Source organism: Haemaphysalis longicornis, unplaced genomic scaffold, assembly GCF_048455015.1.
Source record: "Haemaphysalis longicornis isolate Haplotype H1 unplaced genomic scaffold, Haemaphysalis longicornis Haplotype H1 scaffold_9, whole genome shotgun sequence".
In the NCBI taxonomy this organism is placed as follows: Eukaryota; Metazoa; Arthropoda; class Arachnida; order Ixodida; family Ixodidae; genus Haemaphysalis; species Haemaphysalis longicornis.
Genome location: NW_027526460.1, coordinates 33,884,556 through 33,903,806, shown reverse-complemented (window position 1 = coordinate 33,903,806; position 19,251 = coordinate 33,884,556). Strand labels below are relative to the sequence as shown.

Sequence of the window (19,251 nt, the reverse complement as noted above, 5' to 3'; positions counted from 1 at the left end):
TTGACGGTGGCTGCAGGTGAACTAAAATTTGCTCGACAAAGCGGCAGGGTAGATGCACGCGCCAATGGCAGGGAGCGAAGTCGGCCAATTCTCGTTCAATCCGAACCAATCCGCCCTTTCACGTCCGCTTAGACGAGCATCAATCCGCCACAGCCGCCGCCGCCGGACCGCAATTAGCTCCCAAAACACTAACCTCCCGCGAGAGTGCTCACACCCTTACTCAGAGGCGCCCGGGGCAAAAGAGTTCCGCGTCCCGCCCTAATCTCTCTCCGTTTGCCCGCGTTGCCGACAACAGACAGACCCCCCGAGCTCGGCGGGGGACCCATCATCCACAAATCCACCCTCCCATTGCAATTCGGCGCCGGCCAAAGCGAGTCCGACTCTTCGAGGCCGAAGAAAACAAACCGCGCTGCGTCGGGACTCGTTTACGTCGGGCCGGCTAGCGCGCCGAATCGGCAGCGAAAGACTACGTGACTAGAAACGTCAACGCAGCGACCTCCTCGATTGTCGAAAGCCCTCCCCTCCTCGTTTGTATATCACTCATGTGTGTGCGTTACACCCGCGCCGACAATCGAGCACCTACAGTCGCGTCTGCAACGTCAACACAGAACAACGCCACCTGATAGATAAGGATATAACCCCTGCAATACGTCAATTCACATTCTACTCTTGTCAAGCGTACGGACCAAAAAAGGAAAGGTACAAACACAAAGTGACAGTCGAAGTTCTTAATCACACGAACACAAAAACTGGAGTTAAAAGACTGCGCGGCGGGTTCACTTATACAAGAGGTGCGTCGCGCAGCCCTGCAAATAAATGGCGCACAAGCTGGAGGGAAAACGCTGAAAGAACGTGGGCCTTGCAGGCACTTTCTGCGTCGAAGCACGAAGACTACGCTTCCTGCGCATCGGCCACGTGAAATTAACCGAGGCAGACCCTGCTCCCCAGTTCCCCCCTTCCTCCCCTTTTCCCCTGGAATAGGCAATTGGCTCGCTAACGAGGTCCCCCAGGGGAGACCCGGGTTCGCAGCGACGCTTGGAAAGGGCCTGTCGACGCTGCTCGCCGCCATACTCTCGCCCGGAGCGGAAGCCCCTGCGGAGTTTAGAAGCCTTCCAAAAACCCTAGCTTCGGTGCGTCGATGATCCTTCAGCCGCCGCTTGACCTTTATTGCAGGTCTAGACGGAGGAAATTTTGCGCAGCTATTTCGACGCTGTGACTGCGAGAACTGAGCGCCGCGGTTGAATACACATCCCATCGAAAAGTATATGGGTTCCAGTCTGACTTTCGCTCATTCTGTGGCAGGTTCGGGAGAGATGACAACGAAGCTTCGTACGTCGGGCGGAGCACGGGTTTAACCACGTCGACCGACCAAAGACGAGAAAAAAAAAAAAAGTGCCGCAAATGCAACAGTTCTTGGCCAATCCCCTGCTTGGCTTGGCGCCATTTGCGAACTGGAGCAGAACCAAAGCTGCAGCATATGCAGGCACTAGAACTATCGCATTCCCAAGCACGCATGCTGATACGAAAATGTGTATATATAGAGAAGAAAATTTGGTCGCCATCCTTCTTATCCAGAGTCCGCATGAAAAATATCTCACGAGAGAGCCAAACAGCGCCCGTGTTGTCTGCTTCTCTGTCCACGTTTATGCGCTCTTCTTCAAGCTGCTCAGGCTTCGAACGGGAAACAACATACGCGCCTGTGGATTGCCCGCTGTTTCTCAAAGTACCTTTCTTTCCTCGACTTTCCTCGACGACGTTTTGAAACTAACCAAACGTTGACAACAGACGTTTAAACGGGTCCCAAACTGATATTATCCTATACTTGCCGCTCCTTTTTTAAATGTTTTTTTTTTCTTGCGCGAAAAGTAACGGGCGTGACCAATAAGAAATGTACCCGCCGCGGTGGCTCAGTGGCTAAGGTGTTGTGCAACTGAGCACAACGACGCGGGTTCGATTCCCGGCCGCGGCGGCCGCTTTTCTGATGGAGGCGAAAAGCAAAAACGTACAAGGACGCGGGTGCGATTCCTGGCCGCGGCGGCCGCTTTTCTGATGGAGGCGAAAAGCAAGAACGCCCGTGTGTTCGAGATTTCGGCGTACGTTAAGAATCCCCGGGTGGTCAAAATTAATCCGGAGCCCTCCACTATGGCGCGCCTCATCGCCTGTGTAGTGTTGGCGTGTTAAACGCCACAATCAATCAATAAACCAACCAATAGAAACGGTGTCACTTCTCAGCCATTTCCCGGCGACCCATTACGCGGCGACAACCTATACACGCAAGCTTCCCGTTAAGAGGGGAAAGTCGCTAGCCTTCCGCTCTCGCCCGGTGACGGTCGTGCGCTACTGCAGCCTATGCCACGGGCGCGCGGAGTTCGAAGAGGGGTAGGGGGGAGAAGATGGAGACGTTGGGCCTAGCGGGTCGCGCAAACGCAGCGCTGCTGCATGCGTCGGAGCGCGCGGTTCGTCGCTCGGTCCCCGGGGGCGCATCGTGGCTGTGCGCGGTGTTGGCCTCCAGAGAGAAACCGCAGGCGGCGGGCTTCCCTGCCAGTCCTGGCGTAAATCAAGCTGCAGTTGACAGGGCGGCGCCGTCATCGAGCTCTCATTCCGGGTCTGCAGGGCCGACGACCCTGAAGCGTGTGTTGTACAACGCGGCGGCCTCACCAGAGAACAACACCACGGCTGGGCGTGCAACGGCCGTGTCGCGAGTTTGTGGCGCGTGCAAGTGGTAGCTGGGTTTCTTCGAAAACTGCTACTAATTAGTTGCGGCTGACCAACCACTTTGCGCAGGTGGCTACGAAGCCACGGGAATTACTTCCATCGTTTCCCGGAAACGACAAAGAAATAATAAGACGAAATATGATGGCGAAATAATAATAAAATAATAAGGCGAAAGTGCAAGCAGTGAAAGCCAATTATATCACCACCCGCACTTGCGCCAGCGACTTCGGTTTTTGCGAAAGAAGAATTGAAGAAGCTTAACTATTTTTTCCCATCTGTTGAACTCCCCAGCATAGAGTATGCAGCCGCGATAGGCATTCTTTGAGACGCGCTACCATATTATACTACTATGGTTGTTGTACTTTTTTTTCCGCGTGTCCCATCAATTGAGGGAAGTTCAAGGATTTTGTAAACTAAAAGATTCAACGTCGTGCAACCCGCTGGGAGTACTCCTCCAGTATCTGCCTGCTACTGTTCACTGAACTCCATGCCAGTGCGCTCACGAAACCTGCCTGCTACTGTTCACTGAACTCCATGCCAGCGCGCTCACGAAACCTGTATTACCACAGGCTGCGTAAACGTTCAGTAGTGCTATTCTAGAATGTGTAATTTCATTTCATTTCATATCCTTTCAATTCACTTCATTTTCATTTAAATGAACAAAACACCACACCTTTGCTCTCTCTGGCCACTTTTCAGAGCCGCAACTTACTGAACAGAGCGAAGTAACGCTCGCGCAAAAGTTATCCATAGACATAATTTTCTTCTAATAACCGTGAAATCACACTCACGTTGTTTGAGCTAGTAGTACCTGTAATTGGTGAACCGGAACAGTCTCTAGAAAGTAACTGTAGTGTTACGAAAAATGATAATACATAGCGCAAAATATATAAGCCGAAATATTCAGCCTCGTGGAGCTGTCAAGCAACTGCTTCACCTTGGTTTCCTTTTTTTTAATGGTCTCAAAAGCAGTTTGCGGATTGCCCACGACAAGTTCGGTCAGTGTCCCCATAACTTTGAGCAAGCAGGCAAGGCGTCCCGCTAACATGAATCTTCTCCGCCACTCGGCTCGTTGTTTTCTAGAGCACGCAGGTACAAAAGCCACGGCCGACCCAAACAGACCACCCGCAACGCGAACGCACAAGGTCTCTGCCTCCCATTCAACACACACACGCACGCACACTCACTCCCGTCAGCGTAGGCGAACACTGTACACAGACAGGTTCGCTCACGGCGCTTCTCTGAATGAAATAACCGCGAGTTATACATACTCTCTCCTTCCTCGCGCGCACACACCGGCAAAACTCGCAAGCCAAGCCAAGCCAAGAAAGCAGGCTAAAGCGCCGAATCAAGGCGACTAAAGGCGCAGCGGCGCTTTTGTCTCCGCATATCTGGGCCGAACGAATCGGACCTAGCGGCCTCCACAACGAGGCGGCGTGAAGCTGTGCCGCTTTCCCTTTAACAGATGAGGCGGGCAGACAGAGCGCAGGTGTCGAACGCGAGCCACCGTTGCCCGCACACGTCCATCGCTGGTATCTCGGAGAAAAGAAAAGGCTTACATCTCACCGCCGCCGCCGCCTTAAAAGAGGCTGCGGACTGTAGGAACAGGTCCGAAAGCAGAGCGCATCGATATACGCGTATACCGGGTGAATACACGAAAGAGACCGCGCGCGCGCGCTGATAAACAGGGAGAAAACAAGACACAAGAGCGGAAGCATACGTGCGTGAAGGCGGCTTCGAAAACAAAACACCGCGCAGAGATGCTTTCCTGCACGGCGGCGGGCGTTGCGCGCCCAAAACGAGCGCGTTTCAACGGTATTCGGAGCAGCTGACGCCTCGCGATAAGGGAGGCTGTGGTTGCACGGTGCCGTTGTCTCAAAGCCACTTATGTATACGTGCATGTGTGTGTGCGTCGCTTAGCGGCCCTACAGGAGTTGACTGCGTGCGCTTGCTACTATTAAACGGGGGCTGCGGTTATGCAGGAGTTCGGCGAGGAGATGATAAAAAAAAAGTCGCTTTTCTCAAACCTATCGACGCTGTTTTGTGTTCGCTATCATATAGTTATTTTTAAACTAGCGAAAAACGAGACTACCCTGCGAAACGCGAATGTCTGGTTTTACCTGCATATCTCTGCAGGAAATCTCAGCTCGACCACTTAAGTAAACTACGGAAGAGCACGAAAGAAGTTATCTGAACTATAATATAGGTCGTGGTAAATGCCGCCGCCCTGGAGTTGAGGAACAAAATGCTCCACCAAGGCATCAGCTTTTAATCCGACACACCCATTCATCTTCCCGCACCACAAGTCCCAACCATGGTCCCAACACAAGGCGAGTGGCCCATATTTTCCTATATGTTTGTTCACTCATTCAAATGCTCCTAACGTGATACTTCGTAAAAATGAGATAGGAGTGCATACTACTAGGCGTGCATCACAAGAGAGGAACGGTTGGGGCAGCATGGGAGAGGCCTATTCGGCACTAGACGATGACTGGATGATGACGACGACGACGACGATGATGATTATAACGATGATGATTATGATCATGATTAAGATGATGTCGCAAAACTATGTACGTTAAACGAGACAGTTAAAGCAAACTCGGCGACGGAGGGTACGCGAGCGCCAGAACATGAACGAGAATTAACAAACCACGGGATTTCCATAAGCAACGGCCACGTACTAGTGGTATTTCTAACAATCTAATCGCAATTTTTAAAGGGCACGCGAGCCGCACCATTATTTCTTATTCCGTGAACGGAAATTTTGAGAGTTGTGCGTTCAGCTTTCCTGCGTGCCACCTTTTTGATTGATTGATTGATTGATTGATTGATTGATTGATTGATTGATTGATTGATTGATTGATTGATTGATTGATTGATTGATTGATTGATTGATTGATTGATTGATTGTGAGGTTTAACGCGCCTACTTACAGGCGATGAGGCGCCCCGTAGTGGAGGGCTCCGGATTGATTTTCACCACGTGGGGATCTTGAACGTGCGCCGAAATCTCGAGCACACGGGTGTTTTCGCTTTTCGCCTCCATCAGAAAAGCGGCTACCGCGGCCGGTATCGAACCGGCGTCCTTCTTGCTCAGCAGCCCAATTCCTTTAGCCACTGAGGCGTACCACCTTTTGCTAACAGCCTATATCAAGGTGACATAAATTCCAAACAGGAGAACTTGATGCTGAGTAATAAGTTTGATCAGTAATCACAAATACCAGAACTTAGAGTTAAAAGGGTAGCTCGTATTTGTCCTTTCGTGACATATATACGACATCTTATGTGACATACACAACGTCCCTGTCTGTTTCTTTTAGCGCTGTAAGTTCTAAGGTCCGTGAAACATTAGGGACCAACGAGCGAGTGAGCGCCTCTTTTAAGAGACGGCCCAAACCCGATAGCGATGCGCGTGTACGGGTAGCAGCTGGTCTCTCATGGCTGAGCACAAAGTTGCTGAAGCGTGACACACGTTTTCTTTCCCCACGCTTGGTTGCACGTGAGCGTATATCGACACTAAAATCGGCAATACCTTACAGGCCTCCCTTCCTAGCCCCCTGCCCACCAGAAAAGAAAATGAACTTGCGTAATTGCGGAACTCTATAAGCGCAGAACACGAACATCCATCATGCATGTACCCAATAACTTCACGCACCCATGGACGCAGAACCAGATCCACTGGCTACCTCGATATATGTACTTCGTCCGGAACAACTGTACCGCTTCACCCTACAACATTCCACCTTCGGTGAGCACGTTTCAGCACGTAGAGGCGAAGGTTCCGCACATATTACCACCACCAGAATGAAGAGCACGAACCAGCGGAAGTGGAGCCACCGTCATACAACTTGCGACGACGACTGCTACGTGGTCACACAAGTCAAGCCGAGGACGCCAACGATATTGCTCGTCCTTTTTCAATTAAGTTCTTCGAGAACCTAAGTCTGTTTACGTGCTTGGAAGGTGGAAGCATAGCGATTATCAAACTGCTATCGCGTTCGCGTCTCTTGCTTCCCTTTCGTTTCTCTGTCTTTTCATGGAAATCATACCCCGACAGGCAGATTGGCTGCAATTCCCGCCGTAGCTCCCACACAGTCAGAGGGCTCTTCCGCGCGTACCTGTTCTACTCCCGTGCCGTCGCGTTCACCCGTCACGGGCAGGCATCAGGCTACGTAATTCTTGTTTCCCCTCGCGCAGGGAGTGGCGCGGTGGTTAGCGCACTCGGCCCCTGCTCTGGCGATCCTGGCTCAAATCCCACACGAACACAAATGTGTTTTATTTATTTATATTCTACAAAATACACTCCAATCTTAACAGTGGCGGCCAATTTGGTGCCATTCGAGTTGACCGACGACGGCCCCTTTCCGCGTTTGATGAGGCATCTAAGGCCTTCGTCTTAATAATAATGGTAAATCAACTAAAGCAGAGGCTAACCACGACGCGGGGTGGTGACCACGGTGCGGTGTGCCCAGAATCCGTGCTATCGACACTTATTTCGGCGAAATGTATCCGCACAAACTCTCTCCTTCCCCGCCCCTCACCCGCGCAGGTTTTTCTTCCTCGCTTTCGCTCGCGGAGCACTCGCAAGCATCCCAATCTCTCAGGCCGGGGGTGCGTCCGACCTCTATATATTACGGGAAGCGGGACAATATAACGGCGCGGTGAGTCAGCGCCGCTGCTCAGTCGCCGGTACCAGCAGCAGCGAGCCCAACGGTGCGCGGCCATTAATGCCGGGTCGGCGCCATCCATCATGGGCCCCATTGGCGCCGCGACGAAGCTGCTGCTGCAGCCACTGTCCGTCCAATTTATCGGCGGCCCGCTGCCTGCCTTGTACTCGTTTAGAGGACGCCGTCTCGCGTATACACAATGCGAGCATATATATAAGTGTATATATATATATATATACAGGGAGAGAGATGGAATCCCCCCCTGGAAGAGGTCGCGGTGCCGATTGGCGGTGAGATGTTTGAGTGGCGCCCCCTGGCTCTGACGTCGGCTTAGGGACTCGCGCCGCTGTCGTCTGCTACACTCCGCTTGTGAGGGGCAGCAGTGCCTGGGCTAGAAATCACCCGCTTCGTTGCTGTAGTGCGTTAAAAAGCGTATTTCTAGCGACTAAGTTATTTTGCCAGCTTCTGACGCATCTGAATAATTTGAAGCTGTATTCCCCACAAGTTTGCAACACACGAAGAGATAGAGAACATCTTTCTTCAGAGTATCGGTCAGAAGATCGTGTGTAACTCGTCCTTTCTTGCTTATTCGCGAGGATCAGTGGTCAGAGCTTCTCGATAAGTATTCAAAATGCGTAGGCTTCCCTGCAGTATTTTTGAGATGCTCCTATGAAGACTCAACAGTTTAATGCTACGTACCAAGCAGCGGCATCTACACGCGCATCGCACAGCAGGAAATAAAGTGGCTTTCTTCTGTTTCTTCCGTTGTTGTCTTGTATCAGATTAATGTTGCTTGCTTTTTTTCTGCCCAACGCATTAATTTTTCTGCGCCGTCACCAACTTCTTATTAGGAGGTTTCGGGATGTCTGGGAGGCTCACAAAGGTCGTGTGGATACTTCCTTCATGTTGTATGTCATACATTCCCTTCTTCACAAATTGGGTTTCATTACGGCTGCGTGCAAGAAGGTGTATATCCGCAACGTGCTTTGTTTATTCACATGCAAATACAATGAGAAGGTTTGTGCTACGCCCCCGCGATCGCGCCCTAAACGACGTGGTCTACAGTACTCGAAGGCGGCTTTTGTGCTCCGAATTTCTATCGTAATTATATCGTTATCATAACGAACTGACTCTCAACTCGAACAATGATGACATGATTACAGTGTTTAAGGCATGATATACTCGCTAACTAACGTAATAAATAGTATACCTGCATATATTACAAGAATCGAAACCGAAGAAGAATTCGAAGTAGCTCTTTATTGCTTTTCAACCCTTCCAGGCGCGAAGAACAAATCCTATTCTACTCGGGATGGCGTTCTATGATTTGAAGAAAATTACTTTTACTTTCTTGTCCTGGACTGAGGACCCGTCCCACTAACCAAATCGATTTAATTGTTAAATAAAGTTTTCCCCTCCTCCCCTTACTCCTCCTCCTCCTCTTGAGTGCAGTTTTCCTATAACGCATATCCGAATATCGGGAAGATATGGCTGTGCAAAATGTTCCGAAATATCCCTCCAAGTCTTAACAAACATATATGTTTTACTATAAATTTAACGAAGACGTGACTCGTTATGTTCAATAAACCTCCATACTGGTTAGATGCCTGGTATAGAATCAGCACGCGCGTATATACACACTGGGTTATTTGGAACTCAACCTACAGTTTTTGCAGTCTATAGTGCATGTCGGCAAATTTTCATGCCTTGACAACGTAAAGTGATGTGACAAAACACGTTCGGGCAAGGTTGCAAAAACTGTTTTACCTTACATATGATTACCGGGAATCGTGATGCCTTCTGCCAAAGCCGACAGCCCTGAAGGCCTAGAATTTGTTTTGGTCTTCCATTTTCGCTGTTGTCGGTTATTAGCAGCTGACTGTTCCTTTTTTTCGAATGCTTACTTGAGAAGCTGACGCCTAGCTCGGACTCTTCGCGTTCCGCTCAGGACCGGCTTCGCAAGGAATGGGGTGGCGCCGGCAATGTTTCTCCCGTCGCGGTATCCAAAACTATACTTTAATTGACACCATGAGTTAGTGTATGCGATTTTAAGCCTATTATTATGATAGAAAGTTACCCACATGCCAATTCTGGTGCGGACAAGCATCAGACGTTGACCGAGCGCAAAGAAACAGCAGGGAGAGCGAGCCTGAGTGAAGCAGACGACAAATGCGAGAATCCCTAAGCTGACGTCACGGAGGTGGGCTTCGCAGCGCCGCCTGTGTTCGCGCTCACCGCCAATAGGCGTGCGCTTCTGTGTGTGCGTGCATGCATAACGGGCGGCGAAACGAGGGCTGTCCTCCGCCGCGAGACATGTGAAGGGTTTCTCGCCATGAAACCGGATTTGCGGCGAGCGCCACTTGACAAAGGTGGCTGCGTCCTGACAGGCCGCCGATAACACAATGAGCCGGCAAGGCGCCAAGCAGCGCACGTTTTCCCGATCGAAGAACGGGACTTAAAGGAGAGGGAAGAGGAGAGGGAAGAGGAGAGGGAGGAGGGACGACAACGCCCGCGCGCGCATCTCGCGTATATTAGCACGGGAGCTTTGTGTACGGGCCTTTTGTTTGTGCCGCAAGAAATTTTGCACGCCTTAATAAGGGGTGACCGGGTGTTTTTACGGCGACAAGCCGCAATTGAATGAGGCGCCGGCCAATCGCCAATACCAACGGCTTAGTGCTGGACTTTCCCTCTGCAAACGCGCTGTCTTATGCGTGTTCACAAGGACTCCCCAGACCGAGAGATAACGTAATCCAGCTCCCAAGAAGAGAAATGAGCTGAAATTCCCTAAACATTTCCTCTAAAGAAATTTTGTTGACGCTAGGGAATTTCCTCCAAATATAGAAATTTCATTCGCGCAGGGAATGACCAGTCGCATGGGGACGATGATCATGGTCTCGCTCATAAGGAACAGCGGTGCTTAAAGGGACCCTGTAACACTTTTTTCTATTTTTTTTTTCGAAATCTGAAAAGATTGCAAAACGTAGTGAACCAACACATCCAGTGCTTTATTAGGGGGTCACAAAGTACCTCAGCCAAAGATTACTGCCCCATGCCCATCAGATAACTTAGAAACTTGCTCAGAAGATGTTTCTCTCTTTCCCGGTCTTGGCATTCGTCGGCCTCCGGAAATACGTCATTACAGCGGTGTAGCGGCCCTCAGTTGCAGCAATGAACGCACTCGATAGCCGCTTCAAAAAGAAGACCGCAAAAGCAAAGCAGAAACGGAAGGTGCATCTGCTGCGACGAGCAAATCACGCAGTGTCGCTCCGGGCTGGCGGTAACTGTAGCTTTCGCAGTGCTTCCAGACGCGAAGGAAAGAGTTAAAGCGTTTGTCGCAAGTGCTACAGAGTCGCAAGTGCTACAAGGGACTACGACACCATTCCGTTCCTCGTGCTACACGCACGAGAACGGAGTGGTGTTCCTCGTGCTACACGCACGAGAACGGAGTGGTGTCGTAGTCCCGCTCCTTTCAGAGGCTATGGCGCTTCAGCCCATTCCTCCCTCCCGTTTCCCGTAACGACCGGTGGGACCCAATCTCGAGCGTAGAGGAGAACTGGATGGTTGCATTGTTCCAAGAAAGAAACTTGGACGCCTCATATTCATATAACGGGACTAGTGGCTCAATTAAGAGAGAAAGAGGGAATAAACTTTCTGCTTCCTCTGCTTACGACGAAGAGCCGCCTCATTTCCAATCAGATACGAACCCGTTCGTAATGCGGACCGAGGTACAGACGCACGCGAAAATTATTTGGCAACTATGTCACTAATGCTTTCAGCTGTAGAAAGTATCTGCAGGAAACCCATGGTACAATCCAAGCAACTTATCACCCGGCAAACTTTCCGAAAGCTGGCCTCCTTAAACGACCAGAAACCTCACTCACCCACCAAACTGTCACTAAAGAAAACAAAAAAAAAAAAACTCCATGGATAGTGAAATACATAAATGAGAGAAAGATGAAAACCACGCTGATCTAAATTAGCAAGAGCCCACAATTATGCGAGAATTACAAAACTACCTGGACCCAGGGTGCGCACACAGTGTTAGTTTCCGGAACCCACGCGGCCCACCGATCGATGTTCCACCCTAAAAGAGAAACTAAACATAAACATCGCAGACACACAGAAGGAGGCAACTATACAAAACGGTGCGCGGCACCACCCGGAGCACGCGTCGTCATCACCGCTGGAATTTATGGCAGCGGCATTCGAAGCGCGCGCAGCCAGCCACTTATTTACGAACGCTCAGCGACGTTTACAAACACGCCACTTCGATCCAAGTGCTCGCCTCTCCCTGAAGCCATAGATGCCGCGGGGGCCAGAAAAGAAGCGGAATCTCCCAGCGCTGACTTGAACGCAAAGAAGACGCCGCTCGCAGGAGCAAGCTCCACGCGCACTCGTGTGATCGGCCGCGCCACGTGTCCCAAATAAACAACGAAGCCAGAGCGCTCTTCCCGCCTTTACAGCGCTCTTGAACGAGCGCGCAGCGGCCGCGAGGCAAGAAGCCGCGAGTTCTTCGTACGAAGGAGCAACCATCCCAGAGGCGAATACAGTATGTACTGAACTGGAAAAAAAAGAAGAAACGCGGCGAGAAAGTTGCCGGAGGAGGAGCTCATATCCCGTTCCCGATGACTCGGAAGGATGCGACGACGTCTGGAGCGTTCCGCTGCACTGCAGGCGGCACCACCTCTCTCCCCACTTCCGAAAAAGAAAGCGTGACTACCCTTACTGTATTGCGTAAGATTGAGAGCGAAAGCCAGCGGCATGTCGGTGTAGAGTAGTCCTCCATTCGTGGTGTACTATCAAGTACAGGTGTCGCCAAAAGTAATTAGAACACGGTCTCGTAAATTTACATGATTTTTTTTTCTTCCAGAAAGTGCCCGGCAGCATTGGTGTGCGCTTGAAAGGAGTCTTTCCAAATAGAAAAAAAAAAAAACTCCCTGTGAACGGGTAATGGCTGTCACGAAGCCAGTAAGACAAATGTTTTGTGATATTCACAAATCCTTGTTCCAATTACTTATGACGGCACGTGTACATTGAAATACGAAGAACAGAGCACACACGTGGCTTTCAGTAGATGCCGCACATTCTAACGACGGTTCACAGTTGGAATAGGTTGTGAAAGTTTGCGTCCAACCTTGATCTGCGCAGACGTGTGACCATTTTGATTTGGCTCATGGGCTGGTTTTGCGCCGGTTCGTGCTCCTTATCTAACTTCATCGTGCACCGTTTTCATGCTGTGCAGTGACTGAGAAAACGGTACATTGCTCCAGTGCCAAACATGGCAGTGGACCCAAATCACTATGCTCACACTCCAAACATTGCTCTTTCCACGTCGTAGTTGGACACGGAACTCTCGCAAATTATTATAGGCCGCCTGTCACTAGGATATACAGGTGTCCCCAAAAGTACACTGAGCGCGGGTTGGAGATTTTGAGGGGATTTCTCGGTCGTGTGTCTATCCAGCAACCTCTAAATTACTTTTCAAGAAAGTCATTCTAGAATAAAATCAGACCGCGCGTATTCTCTTTATGCTGGCGGCCGCATAAAATAAAATATTATATTTTCAGGAAGCCGTGCTCCGTTTACTTTTTGGGGCACCTGTACGGCATGAACGGAAGGCCACACGTTCTATTGTTCGTATTTCAATGCATCTTGAGTACATATATTTCGCGCACGTTGTACTATTGGCTTTGCCGCATGGCGCATTCCGGTCACCTTTCGCACGTCTCTGGTATTCACGCTTAGTGCGGCTTACGCCTCAACTCGGAAACGCGCAGAGCACTGCGGAGATAAATCTGACATTGTCTATCGCAATTCTTGTTCTTTTAAAACGATGCCTCAACAAACATGTTTTTACTGTTAAACCGTGCTCCACCTTTTATAACGTGTCCGAATCGCGACGTGCTCCATTTATGCCGAAATAGGCACATTCCGCACAGACCTTGAACACCAGCTGTGGCACGCCGGATTGCGAGTAGCAGCAGCCACCTCGTACGTCGCGGCAGATCCACACTATCGAACGGCGACTAAAAGTCGGTACAGGGTGGTTCGGAGTGGAAACGAAAGGCCAAGAAACGCAATCCAAGCAAGCGAGAAACAAAACAGTACACGGCCACGAATTGTCATCCTAGTGGTGTTATCTCTGCAAAAGTCGTCGACAGAGCCCAGACCGTCAGCCAGGACAAAGGGCACCTCGCACTAAGGACGTCCGCCACAGTGCTGACGATGCCTCTGCCACCTAGCAGCAAACTTGCTCGTTTTGATAAAGCGTTTACACCCTGTCTGCTTCGGCATTTTCATTTCATTTCAATCCATTCCATTTCATTTATTTCCACCTTAAAGGCCCGAGGGCATTACGTAAGGGGGGGGACATCGCGATGCCCCTTGAAACCCGGGCGTATCTACTCCTCGTACATCCACTCCCTCTACGAGAGCAGGGAGGGCGACCCCGCGGCGCCGAGCGCTCGCGTGCCGCGAACGCACCCCGCGCGTGGGACGTCCTGGAGACGGGGCTCGGCTCACCGTCTGGCCGGCTCCCACCGAGATCACCGGGCCGCACGCGCCAGAGAGCAGAGACCGCCGCCGTTGCGGTCGGCAGTTCGGGAAGATCCGCGCGCCCACGCCCGGTCGACAACGGCGGCGGCGCGCCGGCACGGCGCCGCTTCAACATCAGTGGTACCAGCGACCCGGTCGCAGAAGATCTCCCCTGTCGCCGTCTCGCCGGCGAGTCTGCTTTTTTGGTGGACGCCTGCTCATTCGACGATAATGCCGCGGTGCGTTGCGTGGGGATATCTGTTCTCCTGGCAGATGTTGTCCCCCCCGTCTGCAGCCATTACTTGCACGCACGTACGCCCAGGAGGGTCGGGAGCAAGCAATGTTGCGCGGCGAGTGCTATTTGTTCTCGCTTAATCTCCGCTGTAAGTCGTCTGACGCCCTCTCCCTGCTTCATGCCGGCCGCCAGGTGTTTCCAGTACGAATTGCGCTCGACGAACGTCGGAAGCAACCACAGTGCGGTGGTTCCGCGAAAATCGCCTGCTTGCTTCACAACAGCTTGGACGGAAAGGGCAAAATAAGCCATGCAAGCTGGAAAAGGAGGGGGGGGGGGGGATAACATTTTTTGTGTCTTCAAAAGCGCGAGGGAACGAAAAGCGAAATGTGTTGTCTTGGTAAACGCACAGGCAGCCGGTCCACTCAGAATCCTTACACTGGATTCCGCTACTAAAGAAGGGGACGTTCGTTGTGTCTGGCCCGAATAATACCTTGGGCGTAAGTAATGATGCTCTGCAAAATAGTCCCGGAAGTTCGGCCTCGTGGAGGGCGGTAAACGTTGAACTGTAGCAGCTATGTCTCGCACAGTCACGTGCACAGCATTGTAGCTTCAACAGCGTCAGCTGTTAACGGGAAGTTTCCGGAGATCACGGCCGGTTCCGGTTAAAAAATACAATGAATATTACCCCCCCCCCCCCCCCGCTCCTCTTTTCCATACCTGGGACCACGAGCAAGAAAATACGAATAAAACAACTCCTTCCCTTCTCGTGGGTGCACACCACCTGGGGAAGCGTCGCAGCAACTCACATAATTTTATTTTATCGATTTGATATTTCGTCTTCTCACGGCCTGGTGCTGATCAACAAGGAAACAGCGAAGTCGAAGTTTTCCGTGCTAGCCGCTGAGAATGCCGGGCGAAGGAATTATGGGTGGACTAGCTGCGTTAGAAGATAGTGCAACGAACAGTTATAGCATGGGTATACAGTTAAATAGAAGCCTAGCAAATAATATCCGCGGAAGTATCAATGTACGAGTACCAAAACGTTTACAAAGAGTGTAGCACGAGCTCTGCTCCTACACCTCGCGATCGTTTCTGACGTTTTTTTTTTAAATTATTTGTTTGTAGGCATGCGAAAATTTGTTGTGGAGCACTGTTCAATCTTAACATGCGTTCTCACTTGTACACATGGTCAGAGCTAATAGAAGCTTCATCAGTTTGGTATAGGTACCTTGCACCAGACAGAGGCAGCTGTGAGCGCAGCACTGTTCCTAATAGGCCTCCTGCGCTGCCCAGGGGGCGCTGCGCAAGCGGCTTCCGGGCAGTACTTCCGGGTAGTACAAAGCTGCGTGGGTCCCATAGGATCCCGTGTTGACAGAAGCAAAATGAGCTCGACACTCCCAATTATTTTGCGAAGTGGTCACCACCTCATCCCCGACGCGTCCGATCTATTTCAGCGATCAACTTGGCATTAGGGGAAAAAGCTTTGCAGCGCTAAACATGTTTACAGCGCCGACGAAAGTACCGGGACCAACGTTGACCGGGACCGTGACGGCGTCTGCTACTCGCAGGTTCTCCGATCGATGGTCGTACGAAGTGAAATTTTAAGTAAATTTTCTAGTTTAAACTAATACTCTAGGTGACAAAGACTTCTCAAAAACAGCCGATCAAAAAAGAAGAGTGACGCAATCGGCGATGATCGCGCTTTAAAAAGCCAGCGAGTCCGGCGGACCGCAGGCTCGCCTGCTGCGGTGCGCCGCTCTTTTGCGTACCTGCACACTATGCGTGCACTTTCATTAAGCAGTTCTCGTTTGCGTCGCCGTTACGAATACATGGTGCAGCGTTAGCTTGCCGTTTTGTTGCGTGTCTCAGTGACAAAATGCCGCGACCGTCAGAAGCGTGAAATCTGTTTTGCGATTCCGAAATTAGTGGGCGTAAACATGGTCGGGCGAACTAAGAGGCCGCTCGCTTTCCTTGTTTGCTCATACTTTACTTAATTATGCTCTTGCAGCATACATTCCCAGCTCGCACTTAATAGCCTAGAATGAGGGTCAGCAACGGCCGAGTTCCATGCAGCCGACACGGCGCGAGGGCTGGACGGCAACGCGGGGGGGGGGGGGGGGGGGTGGAGGAGGAGGAGGGGGGCTTCGAATGCAAAGAGAAAAAATTCAGCGAATTTGTAATAATATTTGACAATAATCTGGCGAAGTGTGAAGATGTGGGGGTGGGGGGGGGGGGGGGATTCAACTGGAGGACGCCAGTTCTCTGTTCTTGTCCCGTCGTGTCGGCGTTCAGATTCGACGACCCTGCACTAGAAAACCAACACAGTCAGTGATGATCGTATATAAATATTCGGGGCCCCGCGCCGTGTATACGGCTGTGTTATGTGATGTTATAGAAGTACACATCTCCGCAGGCAGCGGGCGTGTGATTTGGTGCGTGTTTTGCGTCCTTTAATAACGCTTAATTTGTTTATTTAATTGGCGCTATTCCCCACCTACTCGCTAGTATACATGTACCCTGCCATTCGTAAATCGTGCGGCGTAAAACGTTACGCAAGAATCATTTAGTTTTCGAAAATACGAAACAAAATTTCCACTCGTTTCAAAGGCGGTGCCAGGCCAGCAGTGTCAGCTGAGTCGGCTGCGCAATTCTTGCGTTCGCTTGCATGCTTCCGATGAAGCAACCTTTTGCAGTTACCTCAGGATGTAAGATGAGCAGCGTTCCGTGTTTATGCTACTCGTGAACTTTCCTTTGTCGACCGCACGCAAGAAGAAAAAAACTGTAACTGTCGTCAAACAGTTAAACCACCCGACCTGGCGATACTGTCCCACGCCGCGACCACCGCGACAGCTCGCTCAAAAGAAAGCCGACAAATCGGCTTCTTTTAGCGGATATTATTTTGTTTAGCCTCTGCAGCTACTTTAAGGGCTATTTCATACAGTATGCAGTCATTGAAACACGCCACAAAGCGCCAAAAGCAACTTTCACTCTGGCTTCTAATTGAAAACACATGGAGGGCGGCGAGGGTCGTCTGCTTTTGTACTACCCAGAGGCGTCGGCCGCTAGGGGCGCTGCATGTCGCCAAAACTCCAGCGCAGGAGGCCTATAAGGTTCCCGTAGCGCACGCCAGGGCAACGACAAATGAGTGGCACATTTCTGGACCCGTTATCACCCACTTTGTGCACCGTTCCGTGCCAGGTCTACAGGGCTGACACTGAGACAAGGCGTAAAGAAAGACGGCCGTGACGAATGCATCGGTTCCTCCTTGCATTTCCCATTACGTAGACGACTTGATTGGTCGGCTACAATGTCAACGACTGACCTCTTGTCACTTGCGCCGCTTAAACTGTTTGTTCGTTTTGGCTTTTGTTATCACATTACCAAGAGCCTTCTGTGTGTGGGCGCCCGTGGCTTCACTCGTAATAATCATGGCTGCTGGTATCTCGGTCAGGGCGGCGACGCTTGCTCAGATGGAATGTTACGAACAGAAGTCGCGATGGGCATGGCATCTTTAGCAATAGAAGTGACTCCCTGAACCACCAGGATATGGAAAATTGCGCTGTTGCTCGCGCGGCAAACATCGGTGCAACGTGCCTGTATCAAACCGTACGTATCCTTCAAACAGCTAGCCGAGCGTACACGACACCAGAAAAGACTCTGGCGGACAAACAGCGAAACTTGTCGACGCGTAGTTGCGTTTCATAAATACTAGCCTCCCGCAGCGTTGAGCTCCGAAACCAAATTTCAGCTTTAACATTGAAGCAGGCGACCAGAAGGCGTCCAGGCTTCTTTCGTAACTGCTGCCTTTAGCCATTCCGGAAATCGCCTCAGGAAACCTATATGGCCTGGATTTAAACTTAGCGATCGCGTAATTGGATTATTCCTTCTCGAGTGAAATTGCTGCCGAGAGTAAAGCTCGCGCTCGCTATCATGAATTTATATATATATATATATATATATATATATATATATATATATATATATATATATATATATATAGCGAATCAGAATAGGAAATGGGGGGGCTCGTAGAAATAACACAGAAATAAGGGTTGGCAGCCAAGAAAACCTCGGAAAGCAAAGGGGAGGTTGTGGTAGGTCATTGAAACAGATAAATAATTTGGAAAGAAAGAAAGAAAGCGGAGAAAAAATGCCCGCCAGGTGGGATCCGAACCCACGACCTCCGCTTTCTTTCTTTCTTTCCAAATTCTTTATCTGTTTCAATGACCTACCACAACCTCCCCTTTGCTTTCCGAGGTTTTCTTGGCTGCCAACCCTTATTTCTGTGTTATACACGCATGAGTAAATTTTTTTTTTGCTTTAGTGGAAAAACGGTGAAACTGATCATTATATTCTTATTTGTGGGTTTCTTTATTCTTTCAATTCTTACGATGACCACTAGTTGTGCGGCGGATAACGGCATCTGAAGCGAATGCTCGCAACAATACCTCAAAGCTTATAGCGAATTCGCCCAGGGATACAAAGCTAAACTTAGGTGCGGGGCATAAAAAGAAAGTCGGCCAAAACAAAACACGGCATTTTCCCCGAGAACCGCGTAAGCCGTATGGTGCGCAGCGCAGGTATGCTCCGCGCCGTTATGATCGACCCGCTCGTCTATTGCGCAACAAAGGCAGGGAAAGAAGCAGAAAAAGAGGGGCCATGATACGTTGGCCATAATCGAATTACACCCTATCGGAGGCGACGTAAGTAATTTCAATAGAGCCGGCTCTCCCGACGCCCCGCGTCTCGCGTCCGCCCATATTTCCTCGCTCAACGGCGGCCACTTTATAACCGGCCGACGGGGACGGGAGCGGAATCGGTTCGGCGAGCGGTTGCGGTAGTTCGCGGTGCGCGGCCCATCACGCAGATGTCGCGCATTAGTCAGCGAGACAGGCCGGCGCAGCGGTAGCGGGGGCTCCTCAGATTCGCTCACATCACGCGATGCCTTCCGATCGTCTCGCACCACATCGCGGAAGCACGGCGCGCACAATGCGAGGCTCGGTGCCATGAATGCCGCCGCGAGAGGGAACATTCCTGCCTCAGCGTGAATTCCTCCGTTCCGATGGGAATCCCCGTCGGGGAGGCGGAGAAGTTTTTC

The 19,251-nt window shown here is 50.8% G+C and overlaps 1 protein-coding gene across 3 annotated transcripts in view; it reads right to left on the bottom strand.

Moving 5' to 3' along the window:
• The window catches only part of LOC144152740 (uncharacterized), a 203,813-nt gene that overhangs the window by 160,191 nt on the left and 24,371 nt on the right, over positions 1–19,251 (bottom strand). The gene's annotated exons all lie outside the window — the stretch shown is intronic.